This window comes from Haliaeetus leucocephalus, unplaced genomic scaffold, assembly GCF_000737465.1.
Source record: "Haliaeetus leucocephalus isolate CR32 unplaced genomic scaffold, Haliaeetus_leucocephalus-4.0 Scaffold362, whole genome shotgun sequence".
Classification (NCBI taxonomy): Eukaryota; Metazoa; Chordata; class Aves; order Accipitriformes; family Accipitridae; genus Haliaeetus; species Haliaeetus leucocephalus.
The window spans coordinates 4,090,591-4,098,618 of NW_010972798.1; the positions used below are offsets into that span (position 1 = coordinate 4,090,591).

Here is an 8,028-nt window from a genome sequence, read left to right on the forward strand (position 1 = left end):
GGGGAGTGTGGCTTGGGGGGGTATTTTAATCACACAGAACAGCAGTAGGCCCAACAGCACCAGACCAACAAATGAAAGTAGGCAGCAATAGGCACATGGAAGTACATTACAGTTCCAAACTTTCACCATTTACAGTAACGTTAATGCAAATGAAATCCGACCTGATCTCTGAACATGTGTTTTTAGAAACAGTACATTTCTTTCTTTTCACCTTGAAAAAACTCCGTTCCACAAGCGGGTAGTTACAAACCACAACTGGGAAAGTGGGAGGCACATTAAGCACGCAAGTAAGATTTTACATATTCTAACACCATCAATGCAGCTTTCTGGAGCTCTTCAGCAATGTCCAACATACACAAGCCTTGCTGCTGGCACAACAGAGAATCTCATAATGGACGTACTCTTAGCCGGAGTCTGACACTGCATTTCACATACTCTCCGAGTCTCTCATATGAAGTCATCCACAGCGTCAAAGAGCAAGTCAAAACACATCAGAAGTGTTTTGCCTGGCTACCTCTGAAAGTTTCCATCCCCTTATCCTTCACGTTATTTTTTAAATTCTTCTTAGCATCTCTGTCAGTACACACAGAACCTTTAAAAGTTCAGTTTTGTGACCCAGTACATACAAGCAACCAGGATCTCTCTAACACGGCACCCCAGCTGTGTCCCAGGCACAGGGACAATGAGAGGAGACCGACCAGAATATTCAGTTTGGTGCTTCCACAACCAGCCCACAGAACCACGCAGAGAGCAGACTGTTGATTTTTAAGACGTAAGCAACGCCCGTCAATTTTACCAGAAAGTAATATATCTGGGAGGGCATCTCAACAGGACGACCGAACAGTCAAGGAGGCTTTTTGTTTGTTTTTAATGGAACAGACTCTTAGAACTTAATTTCACGTGTATTTAGTCTGTACTATATGTACTGTAAGAAAGCATCTTACAAAGGGCCTCAATGAACTAGAAATAAATAATCCATATCACAATAACCTTGCATGTGTAGACAGTAGAGGAACCAACTAACATGGACTTTGCCAACAGTTTAGATAAACACGTTGATATTTCTAATGTAATCAAAGGCCATTCAGAATCTGCCCTGGAAGACAGTCACAGAAATACAAAGCATTTTTCTTACAACTCAAACAATTGTGACAAATATTTACTATAATGGCAAAAGCTCTTAAAAAATAAAGTTGGTTTCTATTAATCAGCTACATTTAGATATCCATTCTTGCTATCAGATTAAGCTCACCAAAACTGCTTAGTAGGCTGTTTCGCTGTATTTTTGTTTAAGTTTTATCGCAATGCAACATATTGAAGTTTCATACTCCTGACTTTTTTCATCTTACACAGTGCTAGAAATTTACAGTCTAAACAAGACACACCAGATTGTGAAATTTAGTTGTGCATTTGAAATAAAGTGAAAAATCAGGTACCACGTCTGCATCAGCAAAACATTCGTGTTATACAGCAGGTACAGACCCCGCTTCTCTAAACCCCAGATCTGCTGCATTAGCTATAGGAAAACAGCTAATCTACTACTACACAAGATATGTTTCTAGCACAATTTATTTGATGTCAACATTAATAGATGCTTTGACAACACTGTTCCTCATTTTCCTCCATCCACATCTGTGCTAACTTTGCTTTCAAAGTACATTAAAAAGTATTAAATCTGAACAAACGTAACCCCAAAGTAAATATGTTACAGATTCACAAATATCATCATGGCAAAAATCCATATTTTTACAAAGCACTTCCTAATTAAAATTTATTGCGAAGAGCCTGTATTTAGGGATGCATGTTTGTGTTAATATCCAAGCAAAAATTTCTGCACTAGAGAAGAATGTTGACATCCGTACAAAAATTAGCTGTGATTCATTGTTTAACAGTTGTCTTCCCTTCACAGAACACCGCAGACTGAAGGACATATTGCCAAACTGAAAGCACCAATACTTCCTTTAACCTAATATAGGACAAATAAATACACTTCAACAGCTTCTAAATCTTGCACGTCCTACTTTTTTGACCCAGATCTCTTGTTATTTCCCCCATAGGTCTAGGCAATATCAAAACTATTTTTTCCCCACAAATTTAGACTTAACCTAAAAGAGGAAACGGTCTCATAATTTCTGTGAGCTAAACAGACCTGGAAGCAAGGGGGAGGGTCAACAGAAAGACCTATCGGCTCTGCTAAGATCAATTGGTATTTTAAGGTAAAACTTTCAGCCACACTTAACACTCTCTCAGCTGCTGAAACTAATGGCAAAAATCTCATTTGTTCCAACAGGACATGTAAGTTAGACCAATATCAATGATAAATGAAAAATAATTAAATCTTTTTATTACTATTTTTACAAGGCAAAAATGTATTTTCAGAAGTCATGCTGACACTTGAGCATTAATCAGCCTGTCCAAAAAACACAAAAGAGCTATAAAACTTGTTATTCTTCTCCTCGGCCAGCCTGGGCAACTTCTTCCAAGAAATCAAACTGTCTCTTCTTTGCCTGCTACTTTTAGGGAACCATCAGAGGATTGAAATTCACCTCGTGTGTGCTCACAATCAGGCAAATTCCCAGCTCAGAGTCTGCCTGCGATAGGTCATCCATGTGAAGAGCCTGAACTTTTAACACTGTTAATGTCAAATGGATGCAACTTTTAGGATAGGTTATATTTAGGGCTCTAAACCTTGACAATTTCTGTGGTTTTGGCACTGGGCACAGTATTTAGCACTACATTTTCATGAATAGTAAGTATTTGACCCTTAACTCATAACCTTGGAAAAACACTCCACGAATAGGCTGTACAGAGATCTTTTCTGTATGCTCTCTAGTCGCCGCCAGCAGGCACGTAGCTGCGTACAGAACAGGAAAGTTTCCAGAGTCACTTTCACAGTCCTAATTCATAAAAATCTACCATCGGCCTGACGTCAGTGGGGTTCAGTGGGAGCTCTGCATGCAGCCGGGGAAGCGACTGAATCATTCCCCAAACCCACCAACGGGTTAAAAGGGGCACTAGCATTAGCTGCAGAGACAGCTGCTTGCCCGCCTTGCCAGGTTGGCAAAACTATTGCCCTGCTGAGGGGGAAGGGAAGGCCTACTACTCACACCACACCAGCTAAAATTTCTAGCAATGCACCTCCAGCGATCTGAAATGACACTCAGTATGTCTCCATATGGCACATGGTTGTAGAGAGAGTCTCTGTAATACACGCTTACACTGAACAGATATTGAACTGAATCTCGGATCATAAAAGAAAAAAAAAGAAAACAACTGTTTTTTCTCTGGATGATTCCGATTTTTTACTGCTAGACATCACTAATGAACAAGATTGCTCCTTTGCAACATGGAGACTTAAGAATTACAACAATAAACACAAGTCAGAGTACACAACATAGCCTTTTACTAATACTGCTCCCAGAAAGAAACAGAAACTACACCCTAACGGGAGTTTGCAGAAGCCAGCAAACCACATGCAAGACTTGATTTTTAGAAACGCTAAGCACACACAGAGACTACCAACTTCACATGAAACTGTGGGGACCCAGCATCTTCGAAAATAGGACTGTATGAATATCTTACTTTACAGATGCAGACTCTTCTTAATAAGAGTCACGTTTGCACCAAGCAGAACAACAGCCCAAACCCAGGGGCTCGCTATCCGCTCCCACCACGCCGTGCTGGGCAGCTCTCTCGGAGCTGTGCGGGCTGTACACAGCACCACGAAGGGCCACGTGCCGGCACTGAACCATCCCGAGCGCTACCAGGTTGATGCCTGGTCTGCATGCGTTACTTGTCCTGAAAAAAAGGACGCATTAGTCTGATAGCATATCTAGGTATGTTGCTTCTGGTATTCAAGCTAACCTGTTTAGAAAGACCTTAGTATCTCTATGTAGCACTGAATTACGCCACGTACGCTTACATTCAAAGACCAAGAGGGGACTCTTTGAAAGATGCCGCGTACATTGGCTGAGGCAATTCTGTAAAACTCCTCCTCATCACTTCGGAATTTCTTTCAGCATGTTTTTCAGAAAGCTACACCAATTCACCAAGCCTTTTACATTATTATTTCTACAGGTAAGAAAGTATTCTCTAAAGTCTTTCCAGCAGTCGGCCCATCCAAGAAAGCGAGCGAGCAGGGGTAAGGCGCAACACCTGCAATTTCACTCTGTGGCTAGTCAAGCCAGTGAGATCCTACGCACCCGACCGGCCTGTGCGTTTTCCCCTGCGGTCACGCACCCTCCAGCTTGGAATGACCACTTATTTCTTATCAAGGAAGAATTTTTGTAAGGCTCCTTAGCAATATAAAAAGGAGAGTCTAAAGGATGTCACAGAAAACTGTGGTAAAGTATTAAAAAAAAATCAATGTCTCGGAGGGCAAGCTGACTTACGGTTCTACAGATCCTTCAGAACCAAAGGAAAACTCAACTTAAGCTCAAACGCGGTCATTAAGACTCCAGGGCATTTTGTACAAACAATTTCAGCCTTGTTTTCATTATGAGAAGGAAGAAAAGGGCCTTCTCATCTTGGATGAGATACCACAAGACAGAACCCTAATGAGGGGAAGAAGTTCACAGTTTTCACCCAAACTGGCAGAGTGATTTCTAGACCAGACTTCCGTACTTTTTCACTCAACTTATCAACTCCCATGAAGTGACAGCTATGCTGCCTCATCTTCACTACTTCTTACCTCAAGTTAGCTAATTCAATTTTGCAAATTAAAAGAAAGCCAATATCTCCCTACAATTTCGTATGAAAAGATATCTCTTATTCCTCATTTCATTGTCATACTTTATCTCGGAGGAAACCAATTATGAGACGAATAAAGTGGTCTCCATCTATTCTGCCTGGGATCACTGGATGAACCTTTTTCTAGTAGACACTCTTTTCATTAAGCTACTTTACAGAAATAAAGACCATCTAACTTCATGGTCTACCTGCAGTGCTTAAAAAGCTGCATGTATTTGGGACAGGGGTAGCTAAATCAATAGCAGGAACATAGGAACATTTTCTTCACCACCTGTTAATTTGAAGGTACTATCTTAATCCTGCAATGCAACTCAAAAACACTGAAAAAAGCTGTCAGTCATAGTTCCTAATGGAAAACTTCTGACACTTCTTCACCTAACACAAACACTTACATTTATATTTCAAAATGAACCTGCAACAAGTATATTGTCGCAGCAGTCACTTTTTGTAGGAGCCAAACATGCATAATTACAAAGTGCGCATACACACTTTCACTTCTCTCCCAACCTGCAGCTACTTGCATGAGCTGATGTTTAGGGCTTTAAATATAGTCATTATTACACCCTATACTCTGTGTGTGTACACATGCGCAAACACACACATTAAGCATGGTCAGTACACATAACAGTATCACAAGTCTCAATATAAACAACACTAGGTTAAAACCGAGTTGTACTTCAGTATGATACATTTCAGTATCACAAAATTGCAGTATTGACACAACACAGTCCTGCAGTACACCCTGTCCTTGCCCTCCTCTCCCAAGCGGAGATCGGACCACTTTACGACCTCCCTATCCCAGTTCAGAAGGGGAAGAGCTGGCGGCAGGTCTGTGTCTGTTCTTCTCTGCTTGCCAGTAGTGTCCTCTCCAGCAAGGTGTCAGAATTCACACCGGCACCAGGATCCTGAGCTGCTATGGGTCCAGGGGGGAGGGAAGAGACAGGCAAAGCTAGCAAAAACTGGGGGGGTGGCTATCTCTTGGGACTCCAGATGAGCAAAGGAACAGGATTAGTGAAGGAAAGGTGTCACGCCTGCCACTCCCTTAGCTTTCCCCAAAACGCTTAACGGCGCCGTGATACCAAAAGACTATCGCTGTCATGAAAGATTCACATCCTATTGCCCACCACTAATACAAAACACACTTAACTTCTGCGAGCAACTTCACAGACATCTGCAGAGCTAGACCGCTGATGTTCACAAAGTTGTGTGTGTTTCTTTACAGGACTTCCTGACTTCTGCACGATTACATCCTTGTAGGATGTGGGTCTTTACTGCCACTACAAAACTCGTAACAGCAAACACGTTCTGACTCAAATGTGAAGCCCATGTTAAATTAAATTCCAGAACCAAAATCAAGTTAGGTAAAATAACTCAGTTTGCTTTATATTATTCAGATCTGTTCTTCCTAACTAAAAAATATTACCTGAAAACAACATTATAAGCAGTTTTGACCATTTCCCCTAATCCATCCAGAGCCTCTTTATGCTCAGGGCTGTAGCACTTTTTAGCATCCAACTCTTTCATGATGGGAAAATGACTATGAAGTACTGCTGTTGGGTACTTAGCACTTATATCATGCCTTACAACTTCAAAGCGTTACACAAACATCAATAATTACCATATATAGAGTAAAACTGAAAGAAGTATTCGTATAAAAAAAAACTCACAGAAAAAAAAAATCATAACTACCTGTTTGAAGGGGAAAAAAGCTTAAGCAACAGAATCTCCTGTAATTATTGCATTCTTTATGCTACGCACATGCATTATGGCTGTGCACGTTTAAAGGAACAAAATCATAAACTCTTGCACAGTCTTAAAAAAAAATTAAAAAGCCCAAAAGCCAAACCCCAATTCCTTTCATACATTTAAATTACATTTCCTTCCCCTTTCCTCATGGAGTGAGAACTAAGTCTTTTCCAGGTGTTCTCAATAACAGTTTGGGAGGCATGCCACCAAGTTCCCAAGACACAGTTCCACATGAACCCTGTTCTCATGGAGAGAAATCCACCTTCCCCCAAGAAAACTTATGACAGTGACAGTGTACAGGCTCAGGTGATCTTAAGTAAATAATACAATACATTACATTCCATTAGATCTTAACCAAAGGACAAGAAAGAAAAAAGATCACTATGAGAAACCACAGAAAGTTTTCTACAATCATCTATAGGGCACCACCTGCACCCCAAGCACCACCACCGTAACAGCGTGGCCCTTTTTTTTTTTTTTCCTATGGCTATGAGGAAAAAAAAACCCTTCACACGCTCATCCACGAACACGTACCCACTTCCTTAAATTCAAGGACACACAAAAGAGTTTGCAGGATCAAATGTATTCTGAAATGTATTCCGAGAAGACGGACACATGCGTGTTAACCAAAGGAAGGCCCCAAATCCAGCATGAGCCTCATACGGACAAGCCTTAAGGTTGCTCAGAGCAAGATGAGGGCCCAAAACTGCCCGGCGCACCCAAAAGCTCAGGTACAACTCAAAACCCAAACATCAATTTTGCAAATGGTGCCCTCTCCCTCAAAGGGGCACAAACCACAGCCCTGGTGAACACCTAAAGGGTAGAGACCGCCAACACCAAAGGACCTTGTTTGTATGCTCAACGTGTTCAGACATTTATTTTAGTACTGCAGAACAGGAAAGAGAATCAGACAAGCCCAGAATATTTTTTTTTTTTTTACACAACAAAGACTTGGTTCTCCTGATCATACCTCTCCTGCTTCAATAATAAAGGAGGAATACGTTTTGTGATCTCCCCCATAGATCAGTTAGGAATTTGATTTACACAGACAGGAAAACGAGGAAGTTGAGCACACTGGAGAGTAGTAAAAACTTCACCAGCAAACTTCACTTTCCTACACAGCGACCTACAAACCAAACTTTTCCTCCAGACTCACGTGTCATCTGCAGCAACAAGCCTCTGCCATAAAGCACATATAAAGTTTGCTCTTCGGGGGATAAAGCAAAAGACAAGGGAGGGGAGACTTTTATTCTCTCAAGCTGCCTTAGAAGGAAATTCGGTGATGAAAGATTAAATTCACCTGGAACAACACGATCAATTTAACCCTTTCGGGGGCACAACAATAATAACAAGCCACATGTTGTGCTATTGCAGGACCTATACCCTCTACCAAGAAAACGTATACATTGCATCAACCCTGCCAGCCTGTCTAGAAGATGCAATGCACAACTTGCACCAGGGTTTGGGAGGGGGATAAGCCTAGGCGAAGAGAATCCCCTATGAAGTGCAAAAAAGCTTTTTTTTTTTTTTTTT

General features: G+C 41.3%; 1 protein-coding gene across 2 annotated transcripts in view; it reads right to left on the reverse strand.

Annotated features, from left to right (window-relative positions):
* Window positions 1-8,028, reverse strand: part of TBL1XR1 (transducin (beta)-like 1 X-linked receptor 1) — a 118,362-nt gene that overhangs the window by 109,635 nt on the left and 699 nt on the right. The gene's annotated exons all lie outside the window — the stretch shown is intronic.